Source organism: Castor canadensis, chromosome 14 (genome assembly GCF_047511655.1).
Source record: "Castor canadensis chromosome 14, mCasCan1.hap1v2, whole genome shotgun sequence".
Classification (NCBI taxonomy): domain Eukaryota; kingdom Metazoa; phylum Chordata; class Mammalia; order Rodentia; family Castoridae; genus Castor; species Castor canadensis.
In genome coordinates, this window is record NC_133399.1 from 26,370,011 (window position 1) to 26,390,929 (window position 20,919).

The 20,919-nt window shown below is 46.1% G+C and overlaps 1 long non-coding RNA gene across 2 annotated transcripts; it reads right to left on the reverse strand.

Annotated features, from left to right (window-relative positions):
- Positions 1–1,247: 1,247 nt before the first annotated feature.
- Positions 1,248–19,100, reverse strand: LOC141416761 (uncharacterized). 2 transcript variants are annotated; one of them, XR_012441358.1, is made up of 2 exons: positions 18,119–19,100; positions 1,248–8,843 (listed from the first exon to the last, which is right to left on the reverse strand). It is a non-coding gene; the product is annotated as an uncharacterized lncRNA (long non-coding RNA). The 2 variants fall into 2 exon arrangements; XR_012441357.1 differs by having other exon boundaries at positions 1,248–13,106.
- Positions 19,101–20,919: the final 1,819 nt, after the last annotated feature.

A 20,919-nucleotide genomic window follows, 5' to 3' on the forward strand; every position in this document is an offset into this window, starting at 1 on the left:
GACAAGCCAGGAGCCAAGACAAGAACTACAGCTGTGGCTGGGATGAGAAAAGAAAAGAAAAACTCAATTTTCAAGGTGGCTCATGCCTGTAATCATGGCTACTCAGTAGAACGAGATCTTGGGGATTGAGGTTCGAGGCCTGCCCATGGGGAAAAAGTTTGGGGGATCCCATTTCAATAAAAGCTGTGTGAGGTGGCATGCACCTATCATCCCAGATATGTAGGAAACATAAATAGGAGGACTGAGATCCAGGCTGGCCCAAGCGTAAACACGAGACCCTATTCGAGAAACAGCAGAAAGGGCTGGGAGCGTGGCTCAAGGGGTAGAGTGCCTGCTTGGCAAGTGTAAGGCCCTGAGTTCAAACCCCAGTACTGCCAAAAAAATATCTAAACCAACAAGTATGCTGAGGGACAGACGGGACAAAAATGGATTAAGGGGCCAGGTGCCCATGGCTTACGCCTGTAATTCTAGCAACTCACGAGGCAGAGATCAGGAGGATTGTGGTTTGAAGCCAGCTCAGGCAAATAGTTCCATGAGACCTTATCTTAAAAAAACCCTTCACTAAAAAGGGTTCAAGTCCTGAGGAGACCCTGAGTTCAAACCCCAGTGGCTCTCACATGTAATTCCAGGCATTTAGGAGGTGGAAATAGGAGGATCCAAGTTAGAGGCCAGTCTGCACAAGGAAAAAAAAAAATAAAGTGAGACCCCATCTCAAACCACAAGCTAGGTATGGTGGTATACATCTGTGTCCCAGCTATGCAAGAGGTTTAGGGAGGGTCTGAGACTGGCCCCTGGCAAAAGCCTGAGTCCCTCTCTGAAAAACAGCTGAAACAAAAAGGGTTGGAGAGATAGCTCAAGTGGTAGAGCACCTGACTAGCAAGCACCAGACCCTGAGTTCAAACCCCACTACTGCCGAATAAAAAAAAGTTTAAGGAAGTCTAGGCGAATGGCTGTTGCAGTCATTTAGGTGAAAGGTAATGGAGGTTCAGGTTAAGCAGGTGACCAGATGACCAGGTGACCATGGGAGTGAAGTTCAATCTCCAGGAGGACTGATAAGATATGAAGAGAGATGCCAAGAACAGGTGACGGTCAATATATTTTTTTAACATAGGGCTAGGGATGAACTCAGAGCCTGACTCATGCTGGGTGAGCACTCACCACTGAACCCAACCCCAGGTGACTGCCTTCCTTTCCCAACTACTTGCGTTCAGTTTCATCTTTCTCTTCCACTGTGCACCTTGAGGTCATTTCCATTTTCTCTCAATTTCTGACAAAGCTGCAAAACCCTTTCTTACACATGCCTTATTATTATTTTTTTTCAGTACTGGGACTTGAACTCAGGGCCTACACCTTCAGCCACTCCACCAGCCCTTTTTTTGTGATGGGTTTTCTCAAGATAGGGTCTCAAGAACTATTTTGCCTAGGCTGGCTTCGAACCATGATCCTCCTGATCTCCGCCTCCTGAGTTGCTAGGATTACAGGCGTGAGCCACAGGCCCCCAGCTTTAAACATGTCTCATAAGGTAAAAGTTGTGTGTATTTCTCCAGGTGGGTGCTAAGAGGTTGAACTTTTAGATCACAGGAGAGGCACAGCTTGACTAAAAGCTTCCAGGTCACTCTCCAAGGTGGTTGTGACATTATATCCCTGAGGGCTGGGGCTGGGGTTGGGGCTGGGGTATGGCTTACTGCCCAGTGCTTGCCTAGCATGAGTGAGATCCTGGGTCTCGTCCCCAGCACTGAAAAAGAAGTCATATTTCTACTCATTGTTAAGAGTTGGTTATAAAGTAAGATACAATCAATTCATCACATTTCTCTTGACAGATATTGCCTTTTGGGTCTTTTTTGTTTCGTTTTTACTTTATTTTGGCTCCATTTCAGATACTTTTTTTACTTGGGGTCTCAGTGTATTCAGTATGCTGCCTGGGCTGGTCTAGAACTCTTCCACTCAAGTGATCATATGATCTTAGCCTCGCAAGGAACTGAGAGGACCGGTGCACACCAACACACCTCGCCTTCTCCTGTGTCCTGTGCGTGTGTGTGAGCACTGAGGTTTGAACTCAGAGCTCATGTTTGCTAGGCAGGTGCTCTACCACTTGAGCCACACTCCCAGTTCTTGTGTTGTTTTTAATGACATCTTAGGTAGGTGCCAGTGGCTCATGCTTGTAATCCTAGATACTTGGAAGGCTGGAATTGGGAGGACAGAGTTTCGAGGACAGTCTGGGCAAACAGTGTGCAAGATCCCATCTCCAAAAATAACCAGAGAAAGCCAGGCACTGGTGGCTCAAGCCTGTAATCCCAGCTACGCAGGAGGCAGAGATCAGGAGGATTTCAGTTTGAAGCCAGCCCTGGTGAATAGTTCTTAAGCCCCTATCTTGAAAAACCCATCACACAAAAAAAGGCTGGTGGAATGGCTCAAGGTGTAGGTCCCAGTACTGCAAAAAATAAATAATGAAAAAAAAATAACCAGAGCAAAATGGACCGGCGGCATGCCTCAAGTGGTAGAGTGCCTGGATTTGCAAACACAAAGCCTGAGTTCAAACCATAGTCCACCAAAAACATTTTTTAAATGACATTTTATTCTTGCCATTCCTATTCTATTCACTTGATATTATCTCCTGTGAAAAAATTAATTTCTTTTTTCCCCAGCGTTAACAACTGTTTATTTGTTTTTGTTGGTTCTGCTAGGACTAAGAATCTTGACTAAGAGAGTCATCAAGACATTTTTCAAAATATATTTTCAAATATGTTTAAGCTTTGTTTGTGCACTGGTTTTAAATCCATCTGGAATGTGTTGGTATATATGGAATGAAATAGAAAGTTTATTTTTTAAATATAGATATTGAATCATTGCCCAACTGCCTATTTTTCAAACCATTTCTTGAATAATTCATTCTTAACCTAAAGTTTTGAAATGCTATATCATATAACACATCTCCATATATACATGGGCCATATTCTGTTTTATTGACCTAAATGTCCATTTTAATACAAATTTCACTGTTAAAAATTACTACAGATTTACAATGTGTCTTACAATCTGAATGTGTTCCCCTCTTTTTCAAATAGTCTCTTTTTCTTTTTTTTTTTTGGTGGGACTGGGATTTGAACTCAGGTCTTCACAGTTGCAAAGCAGACATTCTACTGCTTGAGCCACACCTCTGGTTCATTTTGCTCTGGCTGTTTTGGAGATGGGGTTCTCAAAAACTATTTGCTCAGACTAGCTTCAAACTGTGATCCTCTCAACCCCAGCTTCCCATGTAGCTAGGATTACAGGTGTGAGTCACAGGTATTTCTTCTTTACTATGAAGGAGGAAATTCTACAAGCTAATCATAAGATTTGCTGGATTGAAATTATGGAGTCAGGAGAAATACAATTTTACGGTATTAGGTTTCCCTGTTCATGAACATAGTATACTTCTTTATTTAGTCTTTTTTGATGTTCTGAGAAAAACTTTATGACTTTTCTACAAAGGGCTTGCATGTGGGTTTATTCACGGGCATTTCTTAGGTCTTGTCACTATTATCAATGATGATTTTGAAACCCCCAAAACTGCGAGTCAGAATAGACTTGTAAAGTTGATCAATTTAAGCTTGAGACACATTTCTGCCAATTACATGGCCCATGAATATCCTCTCTGCCAAATAAGGACAATGAAGTTATCTACAGCCCAGTGTGGTAGTGCATGTCTATAATCCCAGTACTCCAGAGGCTGAGGCACAAAGACTGTGTGTTTTGAGACCAGCCTGGGCTACATAGAATCTGTCAAAAACTAAAGCCAAGAACAAACAAAAGCACCTGGCACATTAAGCATGTACTTGTGCCATCCATCTTTCCATTACTATAACAATACCTGAGATAACCAACTTACGAAGGGAAAAGGCTGATTCTGGCTCACAGCCTGGAGGTTTCAGTCCATGACTGCATGGCCCTGTTGCCTTGCGGCCTGTGCTGACATAGAACATTATGGCCGTAGAGCATGGCAGAGGAAAATGGCCCACCTCATGGCAGGAAGCCAAAGAGAAACAGGAAGGGACCACAGCTCCACAATCCCCTTCAAAGACACGCCCCCAATGACCTAAAGACCTCCCCTGAGGTCCCACCCCCAAAAAGCCCCACTACCTCCCAATAGACCCAGCCATGGACCAAGCCTTTAACACGTGGACCTTCGGGGAACACTTGGGATCCAAACTATTGCAGTGATCCTGCAGTATTGCCAATGAGGAACGAGTTACCGACAGGGAACCTACTGACATTAGGTCAGTCTCAGGTTCATCACAGTTAGAATTCTCATGACAACTCGAATAACAACACAGCACTTTACGTCTGTCATCTAAAGCCCCTCACTGGCCATCATTATCTGTAAAACATCACTGCTTCCCCCAGCGCACCTGACTTACGTCATGCTGCTTTTGGAGCTGCCACGGTCCTGGGGTTAATAGGGAACAGTCCCTGTATAAGGGTGGCGGCGCCCCCTTGTGGACATCTGGGTGAAGGGCAGAACTATTTCCACAGAAGGAAAGTTAAAAAAGGACAGAGCTGGGGGAACTCAGGATGCCCTGGTTTATATATGTATATATTATATGTACATAACATATAATATAATATATATATTTTTATATATACATAATATATATATTTATATATATACATAATATATATATTTGGCAGTACTCGGGCTTGAATTTAGCGCCTCATACTTGTTAGGCAGGCGCTCTACCACTTGAGCCATGCCACCAGCCCTTTTTTATAATGTGTTTTTTTGAGATAGGGTCTAGAGAACTATTCCCCTCCACCCCCCTCGCTGGCCTTCAACAGCGATCCTCCTGATCTCTTCCTCCTGAGTAACTAGAATTACAGGTGTGAGCCACCAGCACCAGGCTAGATTTTTTTTTTTTCTCCCTCTTTCTCTGGGGCTGGGTACCATAACCCCCGACCCAGACCCAGGGTCCCTCAGATGCTAGACAAATACTCTACTATTGTGCTACATCCCCAGCCTTGCTCCTATTTTTTATTTTTTAATCAGCAACCTTCACAACTCCTAAGTAAATGATATGTCTTGGAAATCAAGAACCACTGCAAAGTCATTCAGGATGTTCCCTACTTAAAAGGCTCCAATGGGGCTGGGGTGGGGCTCAGTGGCAGAATGCTTGCCTAGTGGGGGCAGGGCCCTGGGCTCCCCACCCACAGCACTGACAAATAAATAAAATTAAGGACTCGAGCCCCAGCTCCACATCTATAACTCAGACTATATCTTTGATTTTGTTATGCTGCCCTCCCCCTTCTCCTCCTTTCTCTCCTTAGGTGCTGGGAATAGAACCCAGGACATTGCACATGCTAGACAAGTCCTCACTTCAATGTTACACCTCCCCACCCCACTCAGCCCTTACTGCTGAGCTGTATTCCCAGGCCCCAGATGGTTTAATAGGATTGGAAAAAGTTCAGGTTATTGGAGGCTGGGAAGGGTATGGAACAGAGGGGATGAAGAGAGGACAGTTGATGTGTAAAGGGTGCTGCTGGATAGGAGAAATATAGTCTAACATTCTATAGCACAACACTAACTGTGTATTCCAAAATAGCTAGTAGAGGCTGGGTGTGGTGGTCACACCTGGAATCTAGCACTCTGAGGAAGGAGTTCAAGACCAGCTTGGGCTACAACAGTCCTCTGTGTGTGTCTGTGTGTTTGCATCTGCATGTGTATATATATATATTTAAAGTGTACACCTGAATGATTTGATATACATATAAGTTATGAAATATGGACTGGTGGAGAGGTTCAAATGGTAGAGTTCCTGCCTGCCTAGCAAACACAAAGCCCTGAGTTTAAGTCCATGCTTGCCCCAAAAAGTTGTGACATACTCACAATTAAGCTAATTAATATTTCCATCATCACACATAATTATCTTCTTTCCTTTTTCTTTCTTTCATTCTCTCTCCTTTTCTTTCTCTTTCTCTTAGACAGGGTCTTACTATGCAGCCGATACTGGCCTCAAACTCTCAATCCTCATGCCTCAGCCTCCTGAGTGTTGGAAATACAGGAGCACACCAAAGCTCCTCTCTCTCTTTCTCTCCCTCTCCCCTTCCCTCCTCTGCCTTTCCTTAAGATCTACAATGTTGACACACTTCAAGTGGACAATAGAATATTTTCTTCTTTTTTTCTTATCATATTATAGTTGCACTGGGGGTACATTGTGACATTTACAAAAGTTCTCACAATATATCATAGTTGAATTCACCCCCAGACAATACAATATTGTTATCTAGATTTACACTGTTGTCCATGAGATCTCTGGAACTGGTTCATTCTGCATAACTGAAACTTTGTCCCCCTTGACCAACAACTCCCCCTCCCCCACTGTTCTATTCTTATTCTGTCTCCTTCACCACACCCAGAACACTGATTCCAAGGAAGAGCCTCACACATACTTGAATACTGAGTTCATGAAGCCTCTCCCTTCCTTCCCTCTTCCTTTCTTTCTTTCTTTTTTTTTTTTTTGCAGCACTGAGGTCTGTTGGGTCTGGAGACCTAAGGCAGATGAGTGAGAATCCCATCCCCCGTGGAGGGCAATATCACTCCTGCATCCTGAGGAGATGGAGGCCTGCATTCCTGCATCCTAAAGGAGAGATACAGATGTGCCACAGGGCTGATGAGCAAAATGCTCTCAAGATTGTTCCCTTCCCCCAATAAAGGTGCAAACCAAACCAGTTCACCTGAGAAAGCCCGTGAATCCATGGCCAATGAGAAAAACCCACCTAACCTGGAGTTAGAATGTCCATAAAAACCCCAGCCTTCACCTGTGTAGTGAGCCACCGGCTTCCGGGCTTTGCTGCAGTTCCCTAGCTGTACCCTTTCCTTTCTCTCTAATAAATCCCACTTCCCATTTCCTATACTGGCTTTGGCTCATCATTCAGCTGCCTCATGAGCCAGTTCTCTGGTTGTGAAGGCAAGGACCCTCCGACACCATGTAACATTTTGGTGACCACGAAGGAACCCAATCTCTTCTGAACCAAGGTTGGTATAGGTTGTGCCAAACTGGGAAAAGCTGCCTAGGAATGTGACTGTGAGCATCCGGCACTCCAGTGGAGTCTGTTTTCCAGGAGAGACCTCACCACGGCCTAGCTATGGTGGAACTCTCAGGCCGACTCTCTCTCTCTCCTTTCTCTCTCTCTCTCCTTTCTCTCTCTCTCTCTCTGGTTAAGGAGGATTTCTCCCTTGGGAAAAAGAGGAAAAGCTCCGAGCCCACTACAGCTGAACGGCAGGCAATCTGAGGAAACTCAGATGCCAGGTGGGGGATTATACCACACTGCCAATGCTACGTGGGCAGAACAAAAATCCAGTGCACCAAGGCTTTTTCTTTTTTCCTCTCCTTAAACTCTAACTCTCTCTTTCAACATCTGACCTGCTTAAGAGGAGGTCTGAAGACAGCCAGTGGAAAGGAAAGTTTGTCTTCAAGCCACAAAAGGTGTTCTGGCCGGGGCACTCCCCAGTGTCACCCAAAGGCTGGAGATGCAACTTCCTAATCCGCCCTGAGGCTCCAAAGGCGGCTAAGTCTAGGACCCCTCCAGCCATGTCCACGGCAAACAGACAATCAGATCTCTCCTTCTTCCTTCATGGTTTCCGTGGCCCGAGAGTGGAGGTCACTCCTTGCTTCCAGTGCACCAGTACTGCCTTTGGGCAGGATCGACCTAGACAGCAGTGATAACCAATAATCCCTCATGCATTGAGCCTGGAAACTCTCTTTTCCCCCAACCCTCATCCTCTCCTTCCCCTTTCCCAAGCAGTTCTAAATAGCTGTAGGCTTCCTTCAGTGAGTTTGGCAAATACACCCATTCTGCTCCCTCCCTGGTCCTGCCTTGTCCTTTATCTCTGTCTTCCCCTCTCTGGGCTTACTTGGATCCTGGCTTCCCATGAAAAACTTGTAGCATGGTACCTTATGACTTAAGTTATTCCAACTAGTTTACCAGCCCTCTCGGTCTGCCCTCTCAGTTGCTAGGCACCAGCGAGGCAAAAGCACTTACAAAAAAACTGTGGCTGCCACGCTCATGCCCTAACTCTGCCCCCACAAGGGGAGGAGGGAAAGCAAACAGGCGCACTCATGCACAGGGATGGGATCACTCATCCCAGGCATGGGAAGAGGCAACAGCGCTTTGCTCAAGCCCGGTTCCCGGCCCCACCTTATGCCTTGGGCCTGACCGACCCAGCCCCTGTAAGCCAATTGTTATCCCAAGGTTATAGTCCCAGAAATAGCAAAATGGGCACTACCGTGGTCTCTAAACTTCTCATTTAAAATTTCCTATACTTTTGGCCTCAGCATAAATTTTTCCCTCCAAATATTAGCACTAGTCGTCCCTTATGGTACTGTTATTGCCCCAGGATGCCCTCTGAATGCCCTTCTCTAACCTTACAGATGATGTATTCCTTTGTTAAAAAGGTAGCTTTTATTAAAGAGGCTGCCTGCTGTTAGATAAAAGGCAGGATCCTAGCATTTTATTATTTTTTTTCTCTTCTCACTGCATTGGGTCAGGTGGTCTAACCCAACCAGCTCACTTTCCCCCATCCTGACCACGGATGGGGGCGAAATTCACAAGACAGGGACACCTGGACTCATGGATAAGGTCATTCCCAGTCAGGACGCTGACAAGAAGGGAACTGACCCAGTTTATTGTTGTCATCTTTCTAGATGGATCTGCCCCCTTCCAGTCTTCTGGCTTGTCTATTAAAACGTTGAAAGGAAATGTTGGAAGCTTTGTACTGAGGCCTGGCCTCAATATACCTTGGGTGACCAAGAGAAGTGGCCTTCACAGGGTTCCTTAAATTGCAATACCATACTCCAATTAGACCTTTTCTGTAAAAGGAAAAAAAGTAAACTGAGGCTCCTTATACAAATTTTCTTTTATCTCTGAGACCACCCAGATTGGGTCCACAATTGCTATCTAGATACTCAAATGCTGGTCATTCTTTGTAAGCCAAAGGATAAACATGGGAAAGGAGGACCAGAAATGCCCCTTATCAGTGACAAGGCCCCCACCCCTACTGCCCCACCCTCTGCCCTACCTTCTAAGTCACCCTAATATTCAGAACTCCTTAATGGGTGCTTCCCCCTTCAACAAGCAGTGGTAGGAAGAGGGCGAGTCTATGTCCCCTTCCAATTATCAGATCTAAGGGAAATTTTAAAAAGATGTGGGTAGCTATACTGATGCACCTGACCAATACATTCAAGCCTTTATCTCTGACCCAAACCTTTGAATTGGCATTAAAGGGTATTATGCTTCTATTATACCTAACTCTTCCCCATTAGAAAAACAATGGGTTCTGGCCCAGGCCACTCAGGTTGGAAATGATTACCATTTACAATGAGCCCCAATACTAGTGGCACCTAGAAATGTGGAGATAAATGTGTCTAAACCTACAGGGGCACGGGCAGTCCCCTTGACAGATCCACACTGAAAATCAGAATGGTAAAGGGGCTGGTGATATGGCTCAAGCAGTAGAGTGCCACTTTGCAGGCATAAAGTCCTGAGTTCAAATCCCAGTACAGCCAAAGACAAAAAAGATATTTGGGGCTGAGGAAGTAGCTCAGTGGGAGAGTGTCTGCCCAGCATGTGTGAGATTCTGGATTCAATTCCCCAACATTGCTAAAAAAAAAAAAAACGGTGAGGAGGATAAGTGGCTTTAATGTCACTTCAGCCATCTCATAGTGGAAGAAAGTAGTTTAACCTAGACCAGATCCCTCATTCTTCAAGAGAGGAAACTGAGGCCCAGAACGGTTCAGAGACCTGCTCTCCAGAGTGTCAGGTGTCAATGTAAAATAACAACTTTGCTTTGCAGCAAGGCTCTGAAGAAAACCCCCTTCCCTTTCTGTAGCATCTTAAGGACACTATCAGAAAGCATACCACAGGGGACCCAGAGTCACAGGTGAGAGAGGTTCTCCTCAGAGATAAATTTCTAACTCAGTCATCCCCAGATATTTGTAGAAAATCAGTCTGTGGCTGAAGGAGAGAAGTCATTGGACCAATCAGTACAACTAGCCATGTCTGTATACAATAACTGGGATATTACTAAGGAGAGAAAAAGACAAACACCATGACCTCACTGCAGCTCTCAGAGATGGCCCCATCCAACTGGGGCCTGCATCTCAAGTTTGCTACCGTTGTGGACAGGAGGGGCACTTCCACAGGGAATGCAAAAAAGGGGGGACCCCACCCCCAACCGGGACCCTGCCCTCTGCAAGGGTAACCACTGGAGGTCTAAGTGCCCCCGTCTCCAGATGGAAGGCGAGATGCCACCCCCCATGAATTGATGGGTCCCGGCCTCCTGTCCACACTCCACTTCTTGGCATCCATGTTGAGGAGCCATAATGACAGAAAAGCAAAAGGTCATTTTCCTGCCAGACAGTGGAGCTCATTTCTGTTTTACCTTTCTCTCCCGGTGCCAGGTCCAATGACAAGGTTATCATTCAGGGCATATCTGGCCAGCTCCTAGAGTGCTACTTTACCTGGCCTCTGGCCTGCTCTTGGGGAGAACTCCACTTCTGTCACTCTTTTCTCATAGTCCCTGAGACTATGAGGTGGGATTTACTATCTCAACTAAAAGCTCAAATTCTCCTCCCCCCAGGTAGCTGCCCTCCCTATTCAAATAAAACTCAAGGATCCCTCACAGTTTCTGTTAGGTCCCTGGCATTCTTGGGGCGGGTGGAAGGACCTGAGGTTATACCTTAAAAACAGACCCCCTGATTTATGACCACTTGTTTCTCCCTGCCTGATTGTTTCTCGGCTTGCAAAACAACTCAGGAACTTCCAGTTTCTCAACTATCCAGGCATGTCGACCTGTTCCATCTGGTGATCGTAGATAATCAGAGACCAGAGACTCTCTCCCTTCCCCATGGCTCAGCCCCTCCTATAAAGCCCACTACCTAATTCAGCCAAGCCGCCTCACTCTGAACCTGACAAGGGTGATAGCCCTGCAGTCTGGATTAATAAATCTTTCCTTTCCATATATGGCATGGTCTTAATTCGGCGGTACCTTACATCTGGTGCCGAAACCTGGGAGAGATTAACAGGATGCTCCGGCCTGGGGTTGGTCCCTTGGCCTTTGTGTTCTGCCCTCTCCTGGACCCAGACTGCTGAATTGAACCCACGTGCCTCCTGACTGTGGATTTTGGACCTTACTGCCTTGCCCGGCTTTTCCATCCATCATTAGCCTTTCTCTACCACTGCCCTCTATCTGACCTACTCCTCAGGCTCGGTAAGTGTCACCCCCCTTCGGGGTGCCTGCTATGTCTGGTCTGGTAGTCGTGGTGCCACACCAGGTATGCCTCCTAAGCCCACTGGGGTGCCCTCCGCTTAGCACAGGGATGCCTAGCTAACCGGTTGGGCATTCTCTACGGATGGCAACCCAGGCTGGGGACACCCGCCCTTGGGAACCACTTCGGGTGACACACTCCCCCCTCCATCTCACTCTCTCTCGCTCTACCTGTTTTCCTTTCCTCTGCCCAAGGTGAGAGCTTGACAGCCTCTCCAGCTTAGTATGACCAAATGGCAACTGGATGATTCTGCTCTCCTTGCTTGAGTCACGTAAAGGAGGCTAGATCTTGACCTAGATCAATATTGGCCTGAAAACTAAACTCACCAAGGCGCTTGCCTCGCTCTGTCTCTCGCTCTCCCTCTGTCTGTCTGTCTGTCTCTCTCTCTCTCTCCTTCTACATTATGGGGACCTCCTACTCTACATTAGACACATCTACTGGGATGCCTTCTCCGCACCCTCCCCCTTGGTCTCCAAGATGATACATAACCTAAGCGACTGATTTATTACTGCAACACAGTTTGGCCTCAGTACAAGCTAGACAATCATTCACAATGGCCTGAAAACGGTACTTCTGATTTTCACACACTTCTAGGTCTTGACAATTTCTGCCACCGCAATGGCAAGTGATCCGAAATTCCATTCGTCCAAGCTTTCCTTTCTCTCTGCTCTCAACCCTCCCTGCTCCAATCTTATAACACTGTTCAAATCCTCCTTGCCAGCAACAAACCCCCTCTCAAAGTCTGTGTCTCTCCCTCCCACTGAACTCTCATACTTGTGACCTCACGGGCTCTGTTTGCCCACCTCCCAACTCCTCCTGCCGGTCCTCGACTTTAATCTCTTCTCCCACCCCATCCTCCCATAACTCAGATCCCCCTCCTTCCACCGCTGCTGGATCTCCCAAACAGCTGCCACCCTATTCTCCTTCTACAGTAGTCACTATTGACCCTGATCCATCGGCTCCTCAGGAACCAACACTGCCAGCCTTGCCCTCAGCCCCTGCTAAAAACCTAACCTGCTATACTTTATCTTAACTCTCATTTATCTTAACTCCAGGAGGTGGCAGGAGCTGACGACATTATCAGAGTTCATGTGCCCTTTTCCATGACTGATCACTCTCTCAAATTAAAAAGAGACTTGGCTCCTTCTCTAATGACTCAGTCTCCTATATTAAAGAATTTAAATGCCTAACCCAATTATTCTCAACTCTCATTTTATTTCCCAATCCTTCCCTAATATTCAAAGAAAACTTAAACAGGCAGAGGGTGGCCCTCAACCGCCCCCCCACCAGGGAGATCTTGTGAAAACGGCATTTAAAGTATTTAATAACTGAGATGAGGTTTGAGACCAGTGAAAGGCCCAGCTCTTGGCGGCTGCCCTGAGGCTATCTTCTCCAACTTCGAGAGGGACCTGACAACAATGCACACCTCTGGGGCCTGCTTCAAGTGCAACCAGATGGGACACTGAGCAAAACACTGCCCTTCACCTCGCCTGCTGCCAGGACCCTGTCCACGATGTGGCCAGAATGGACACTGGAAGGCTGACTGCCCCTCTTTGTCTCTGCAAGGTAGGTCAGTCTCCCACTCCCACTCTCAACAGAGTGAAGTCCTCACGGACCTCTTGGGCCTGGCGACAGAAGACTGATGTGGCCCTGGGACCTTGGTCTCCTTCAAGATCACCTCGGAGGGGCTCAGGGTAACTGTCCAAGTAGCAGGTAGGCCTCAATCACCTACTTGGTGCTACCTGACTTCTCAGGTAAGCTTTATCCTTCACAGATCTCCATGGTGGGGGTGGATGGTCTTGTCCACTAGCCAAAAAGGAAAGACAGTTTTATTTAAAATTAAAATTCTTATAAAATTAATTTTAAAATACAAGTTACAAAGTAAGCAACTGGAAAAGGATATAGATAGGTATTGAATGTATTTTTGAGAAGTTGAAGGAAAAAGGAATGGTTTTTTGGATGAGAAAGAATTTTGTAAAGAAGGGTTTGTCCTAAAGATTATTTCAAATAGGAAGAATAAGGACATACCATCAAAGGGTTTAGTATGTTGTATGAAGGTCTGAGTAAGTTTGAAAAGTGTATAATAAAAGCTTCAATGTGTGATAAAGTTAAAGTTAACTATAATCTAAGAGCTGCCTAAAAAGATTTTTAAGGTCATATCAAACTAAAATCAAATTCTCTATGTCTATAAAATAACAAAGTTATTTATTTTATCTCTCTATGTCTATAAAATAACAATGTTATCTTAATATTGTTCTGCTCTGAGTAACATCTACAAAAAACTATTATAAGGAAACATTTTATCAAAAAAATTATTTATGCTTTCTATTAACCTTGTCAAGCTTTAAGTACTACTAAATCAGAGTTCATTTATATATTTGCTCATGTGTCTTAAGTGACCATTTTGTAACTGTGTTCTGTGTCTATACTTTATCTAAATATGATACATTTACAAAGTTAAAAGTGTCAATTTATAAAAAATAATGAGCTAAAGCTCTCTTTTATCCAAAAGTGCTATGCTTAACCTGCATTCTGACAGTCAGCCTCTATTTGCCTTTAAAGGTCTCACAAATGCTTCATAACAACTAACCTGGTCAGTTTTGCCACAAGGATTTAAAGACAGCCCTCATCTTTGTGGACAGGCCCTAAGCAGAGACTTACTAGATTGGCACTACCCAGAGGCCACCCTTCTTCAATGCAGAGCCACAGAGCCCCTTCTCTGCAGGGTAACTAAGTCATTTTTAAAACTTTCTGGCCTCCAGGGATACCAAGTCTTTAAGAAGAAGGCTCAAGTATGTCTCCCTCAGGTCACCTACCTAGGTGTGTTCTTAAAGGGACAGACTCACTCCCTAAGTCATGAGTAAATCAACCCAATCCTCCATTTCCCACTCCCCCATACCATAAAAGCAACTTAAAGCTTTCTTGGGAGTTACAGGATTTCACAGAATCTGGATCCCTGCCCCCCCCCAAAAAATGCAGCCTTTAGCAGACACCTTTTATCTGCCTTACCTTAACCTCCTGCGGGAACTTCTCAGAGAGCATGCAGACCAGATCCTGTCCCACCCCATAACAATTTCTATTAAAACCAGAGGATCTTGCTCTCATAAAGGATCTTCAACCCTCTCCGTTGGGACCTCAGTGGACCGACCCTCATCTGGTCATCCTCACAGTGCCCACCGCTGTCAAGCTCAACGGGACCCCCCAGTGACAGCACCTCTCAAGGATAAAACATTGCCCACCAATCTCAGACTCTTCCACTACAGCAAAGGATGAGTACTCTTGTGTACCGCTGGGCCCCATGTGGCTACACCTCTCCTGCAAACTCACTCCTTCTTCCACTCCTACATAAGGTCTCAGTCCTCATCTGGCTCTCGAGCTGCTTTCCCTTCACAGCCCAGAAATCCTCCTCCTGTGACCTATGCACGCGCATTGAGCAGGCAGGACGTATTGTTACTAAGACTTTACTGTTCCACACTTACTAATCCTGTGCAGGCTCTGTTATCGGGTCATGCACTCACAATCACACCATCTATCAAGTGTGCTCCCGTGATAATCAATTTACCTGCTTCAACCCCACTTATCGCCCTGTGGAGGAGTGGTAAGAACTCAGGAGTGGCCACCTCACTGGGAACATTGTTACTCGCACCCAGGTGTTTGATCCTGAAAAACCAGTGTCATTATTGTTTGATGCTTGTGCGGCCATAAACAAACAATGTGGAGGTACAGGCTGTGGCTGTGGATGCCTGGGTTGGGAAAGGACTTATACATCAAATGAAAAATGTATGTGCTGGGGAGACAACTCCTGGTGTAATAATGAGGGTCATTTTGCCCTTATTGGAGTTGTGTTTCATGGGCCACATGGCACAGGGCTACACACTTAGCCCTCCTTCAAAAGGCACTACTACCCCGAACTTCAGTCAAGCCACCTGTAACCCTGTAAATTTCAGCCATCTGATTGGACAGAGGGACAGAAGGTTTTCTGCCATAGGTGGATTTAAAACACCAGTGGGGGCAGTGGGCCTAAATGATGCTATGGAAATACAAACCCTTAAACCAGGAAAATGCTCTTTAACCCTAGATGCCTCCAGGATCATTCAGGGAACTCAGCAGACAGACTTCCCACCAGATGCTACTTCAACCTTCTCCCAACAACTGGCTGTCTGCAAATGAAGCCTGGGACAAACCGTCAGCCTCTGCTCCTGGGGACCTCACAAATTTCCAAATTCTAGCTGAACCCCCTTTAAAGACGCCCCCCCACTCAGCATGAAGCAGCTAGATTGATCATCGGTGCCCATAATACCAACAAAAGGCTGAAATGTTAGGTCCCTGGAATTCTTGGGGCGGGCAGAAGGACCCGAGGCTACACCTTAAAACCAGACCCCCTGATTTATGACCACTTGTTTCTCCCTGCCTGATTGTTTCTCAGCTTGCAAAACACCTCAGGAACTTCCAGTTACTCAACTGGCCAGGCATGTGGACCTGTTCCATCTGGTGATGGCAGATAATCAGAGACCAGAGACTCTCTCCCTCCCCCATGGCTTGGCCCCTCCTATAAAGCCTACTACCCAATTCAGCCAAGCCGCCTCACTCTGAACCTGACAAGGATGACAGCCCTGCGGTCTGGATTAATAAATCTTTCCTCTCCATACATGGTGTGGTCTTAATTCAGCAGTACCTTACAGTTCCACACCAAAAACAACATCCCCTCAAGCCTGAGGGATTATACCTATCATAAAACAAGGGCTACTAATTAGTTGCTCCAGCCCCTATAATAAATTTAAAATTCTTAGTTAATCTTAAAATACAAGTTACAAAGTGAACAAGTAGATAGGATATAGACAGGTATTGAGTGTATTTTTTTAAGAAGTTAAAGGAAAAAAAGTAATGTTTTTTTTTTTTTTGGATGAGAAACGATTTTATCAAGAGTGTTTGTCTTAAAGATTGTTCCAAATATGGAGAGGAGGGATAAGGACAAACCATCAAAGGGTTCAAAATATTATATAACGGTCTGAGTAAATTTTAAGTGTATAATAAAAAGCTACAGTGTGTGATAAAGTTAAAATAGAGTGTAATCTAAGGTTGCCTAAGATTTTTAGGGTCATGTCAAACTAAAATCAAATTCTGTCTATAAAATAACAAGGTTATCTCAATATTGTTCTGCTCTAAGTAACATCTACAAAAAACTGCTATAGGGAAAGATTTTATCACAAAAATTACTTATGTTTTCTGTTGATCTTGTCAAGCTTTAAGTACTACTAAATCAGAGTTCATTAATGTAAGCTCATGTTTCTTAAATGACCACCTTATAACTGTGTGTTGTCTATACTTTATCTAAATATGGTACAAACATTTACAAAGTTAAAAGTGTCAATTTATATAAAATAAAATAATGAGCTAAAGCTCTCTTTTATCAAAAAGTGTACATTTAACCTAAATCCTGACAGCCCCTGCCTCCCACAGGTCACCTACCTCGGTGTGGTCTTAAAGGGACAGACTCACACCCTGAGTCATGAGGGAATCAACCCAATCCTCTGTTTCCCTCTCCCCCATACCATAAAGCAGTTTAGAGCTTCCTTGGGAGTTACAGGATTTTGTAAAATCTAGATCCCTAGATATACAGCCCTTACCAGACACCTTTTTTTACTCCTACTAATATTCCTATTTGGGTCTTGTATAATAAATGCTCTCTCCAGATTTATATCTCAACAGGTCCAACGGATCAAACTCCAGCTTTTAGTCAAGGAATACTCACCTCTGTCTAGGCATGAGCCCTCCATCCCATTCTATTGGGGCCCCTGGAAACTACACGGGTCAACCCCTGAAACAAGAACCCTCTCCCCTATCCCCCGGTGCCCCATTGTCAGCGTGAAGGAGCTAGAGGAGTCATCGCCCCTCTCCCCAACAGCAGTTGGATGCTTGTCTCAGAGGGCGGATTTGTTAGGTCTAGAGACATAAGGCAGATGAGTGAGTTCATCCCCCATGGAGAGCACTATGATTCCTGCATCCTGAGGAGATGGAGGCCTGCATTTCTGCATCCTAAAGAAGAGATACAGATGCTGGGCTGATGAGCAAAATGCTCTCAAGATTGTTCCCTTCCCCCAATAAAGGTGCTAACCAAACCAGTTCACCTGAGAAGGCCCGTGAATCCATGGCCAATGAGAAAAACTCACCTAACCCAGAATTAAAATATCCATAAAAACCCCAGCCTTCACCTGAGCAGCGAGTTACTGATTTCCAGGCTCTGCTGCACTGCTCTAGCTGTACCCTTTCCTTTCTCTCTAATAAATCCCACTTCCCATTTCCCATACTGGCTTTGGCTCATCATTCAGCTGCCTCGTGAGCCAGTTCTCTGGCCTGTGATGGCAAGGACCCTCAACACCAGCACGTAACAGTTTGAACTCAGGTTCTTGCACTTGTTAGGCAGTTGCTCACCACTTGAGCCATTCCACCAGTCCCCTACCCGCTTTCTCTTTCTCTCTTTCCTTCCTTCTCTTTCTTTCTCTTTCCTTCTCTTTCTTTCCCTTCCTCCTTTCCTTCCTCCTTCCCTCTCTCCCTTCCTTCCATGATGGGAATTCATCCCAGGGCATCTTGCATGCCAGGCAAGGCTCTACCACTGAACTATGTCCCCATCCCTGAGTGATGAATTCTATCTGGGTCACCATGGTGGCACAGTCAACATGTGTGGGGCTGGATGGAGTTGACTGTGTCTTACAGTTGCTTCCACAGGATATGGATTTTGCCAGGTCTGCTAAGAAGATATTCAGTCTGTCAAGGTATCAGTTCAACCAAGGAAGGCTTTTAATCTCCCCTAACATTACCGTGAGATGTCTTTGGACTTTGTGGAGCGAAGTCCTCCAGGCAACAGCCCCACACGTATCCAGGCACTCAGTGAGCACCTGCTGCCCATGTCAGGAAATAAGAGAAACACATGAGAAATATATTTAAGGCAGCTTTCGAGTCTTCCTGCGGCTCCTATTTTAAGAGAAACACCCTCAGTTCCTTAAGTGAGTTCTCATGTGACATGTGACAGGGAAGTTCCTTTATCAGCTAGTTTCACCCCACCCCCAACTTCAAGGGCTGAGCTGAGTCCAGCTTTCTCCAACTGGGGGTGGAGGGACGCAGGAGCACAGGAGAGGCTTTGGGTCTTCTCAATCTATGGGGAGCACGAAGCCCTTGTAGGGGTCCGCCAAGAACTGGAAGGGGAGGGGTTGCCCTCAAGAATGACCCGGGATGATGCAACCCTTTGGAGTGGGGGGAAGGCAATATGGGGAGGCCTCAGGAAGTGAGGCAAGGCCAGGCCCCTTCTCAGGAAGGAGCAACAAGGCTGGGGAGGCTTGAGGAAGGGGAACGACTCTGGGGTCCCTTCAGGGGGGAGCAATGACATGGGGTCCCCCCAGGAAGAGGGGATAAGGTTCAGGTTTCCTGCGGGAAGGAAGGGGCCAGGAACGGCGACTGACATCAGGGTCCTTCAGGAAGGGCAAATGACGTCAGGATGCCCCTAAGGAGGTGGGAACAAGTCCCAGGTGGCTCTCAGGAATAAAAGAAGACTCTAGGTGACCCCTAAGGTATGGGCGGGTGTCTAAGGCCCGGGTGCTCTCAGGAAACAGGGACAGCGCCAGGGTCTGCCTAAGAAAGTGGGAACGACGATGGGGCTCCCTCTCAAGAAGGATGTGGCACCAGGGCCATTTTATTCGTTTAAGGGGTCGGCGCACCTGCTTCTGAAGGAGACACTTCCCCGGGGCCTTGATGGCTTCTGGCTTCTGGTTTAAAAGGCAAAGCAGCTGCGCCTCTCCTTGCTGTTTTCTCGGTTAATGACAGCTATGCTAGCCAATCGAAGCACGGGAAAGTCTCCCGCGCGTCCTGGCCACGCCTCCCCTGCGTTCTGCGCGTGCGCTGCTTCCTGAGCCTCCGGTACCTCCTCAGCTCTACTCTGGGGGGCGCGCGAGGGCTCGTGCGCCAACCCCTGCCTCCTTTCTTCTGAGTCTATGACGGCTTTTGTAATAATAATGACGACGTGATAGGGCTGTTTTGAGAATTACTTGTGATCATTTACGTAAAACAAACAGTGCCTGGCACATAGCTACCTCCCAGGAAAACTGAGATATCATTACCTGCTTTTGACAGCGAGGGAAACTGAGGCACAGAGTGGGCAAGTTACTCAGCCTAACAGTCACTAACTGTGGAGAGCTGGAGCTAGAATCCAAGCAAGCTGATTCTAGAGGCAGAGTGCTAAATCTACCACACTTTTGCGCCTTCCAACATAAGAAAAACGCCAGATGTTTCCTCTTTTCCCATAATTATAAGGTACCTTAACCCACCGTGGTGTCCGCCTCTCATCCCAGCATTCTGGAGCTGGAGCCAAGAGAATGGCAAGACCGTCTCAAAAAACCCCAAGAGCTGGGGGTGGGGTGGGGTGGGTGTAGCTCAAGTGGTAGAGCGCCTGCATAGCAAGTGTTAGGCTCTGGGTTCAAATTCCAGTCCTAGGCCACTCTACTTTCTGATTACAGGATCTGGCTGCTGCCTTTGGCCTCAGAAAGACAAACTCTTTTTCCAAGGGGAATTTCAGCGTGAGCTGATGACTGCATGTCACCCTCACTCTTTGACCCACATTCTCAGTCTGTCACTGTGTCCCAACACAAGAGGTGTTTGGGACACCACATCTACCCTTTCACACTTGGGGAAGCTGAAGCCCAGAGCCAGAAGGTTCACCAAGGGCCACCCAACCATCCCCTGCAGCTTGGGATTGGTGCTGTCACCTCTTGACCCTCAACCCAGTACCCTTTCCTCGACTCTACGTGCCTTTGAAACTCCCTGAGACAGTATCTGTCTTCTCTTTGCTTCTTGCGTAAAGTTCACATCCCCTGGAAACCTCTACCTATTTTTCCAGCTTTGCCTTTCCCCAAAGGGTCCTCTGGGAGCTATTGTTGTCACAATCAAGTTGGTGAACTTTGTATGCACTAAGTTCTTTTCTTTTTCTTTTTTTTTTTTTGCAGTACTGGGGCTCGAATTCAGGCCCTAGACCTTGAGTCACTCCACCAGCCCTTTTTTGTGTTGGATATTTTCAAGATAGAGTCTTATGAACTACTTGCCCGGGCTGGCTTTGAACTGTGAACCTCCTGATCTCTGCCTTCTGAGTAGCTAGGATTATAGGCATGAGCCATCAGCACTCCACTCTGTGCTAAGTTCTTTACATAAACTCCTTGAGTTCTAGACCTGTACAGTCCTGTGCTCAACAGCCACACATACCCAGTGACTGAGTTGTTGGATGGCACAGAGAGAACTTTCTTCTCATCAGAGAAAAGTTTACTGGGAGTCAGGCATAATAGTTCATGTCTGTAATCCCAGCACTTGAGAGGTTGAGGCTGGAGGATCTCAAGTTCTAGGTTAGCTGAGATGTCTCAAAAACCAAAACAAGGGTTGGCTCAAGGTGTAGAGTGCTTGCCTAGCAAGTAGGAGGCCCTAAGTTCAAGCCCCAGTACTGCCCCAAAGAAAAAACCAAATAAACCAAACCAAAACAAAAACACCAAATAGCAATTAGGCAATTAGTCTTTCCATCTCCCTTCCCTTACACCCAGGCAACATGAGAATGAATATAAATGGGAATGATTCCATGGTCCCT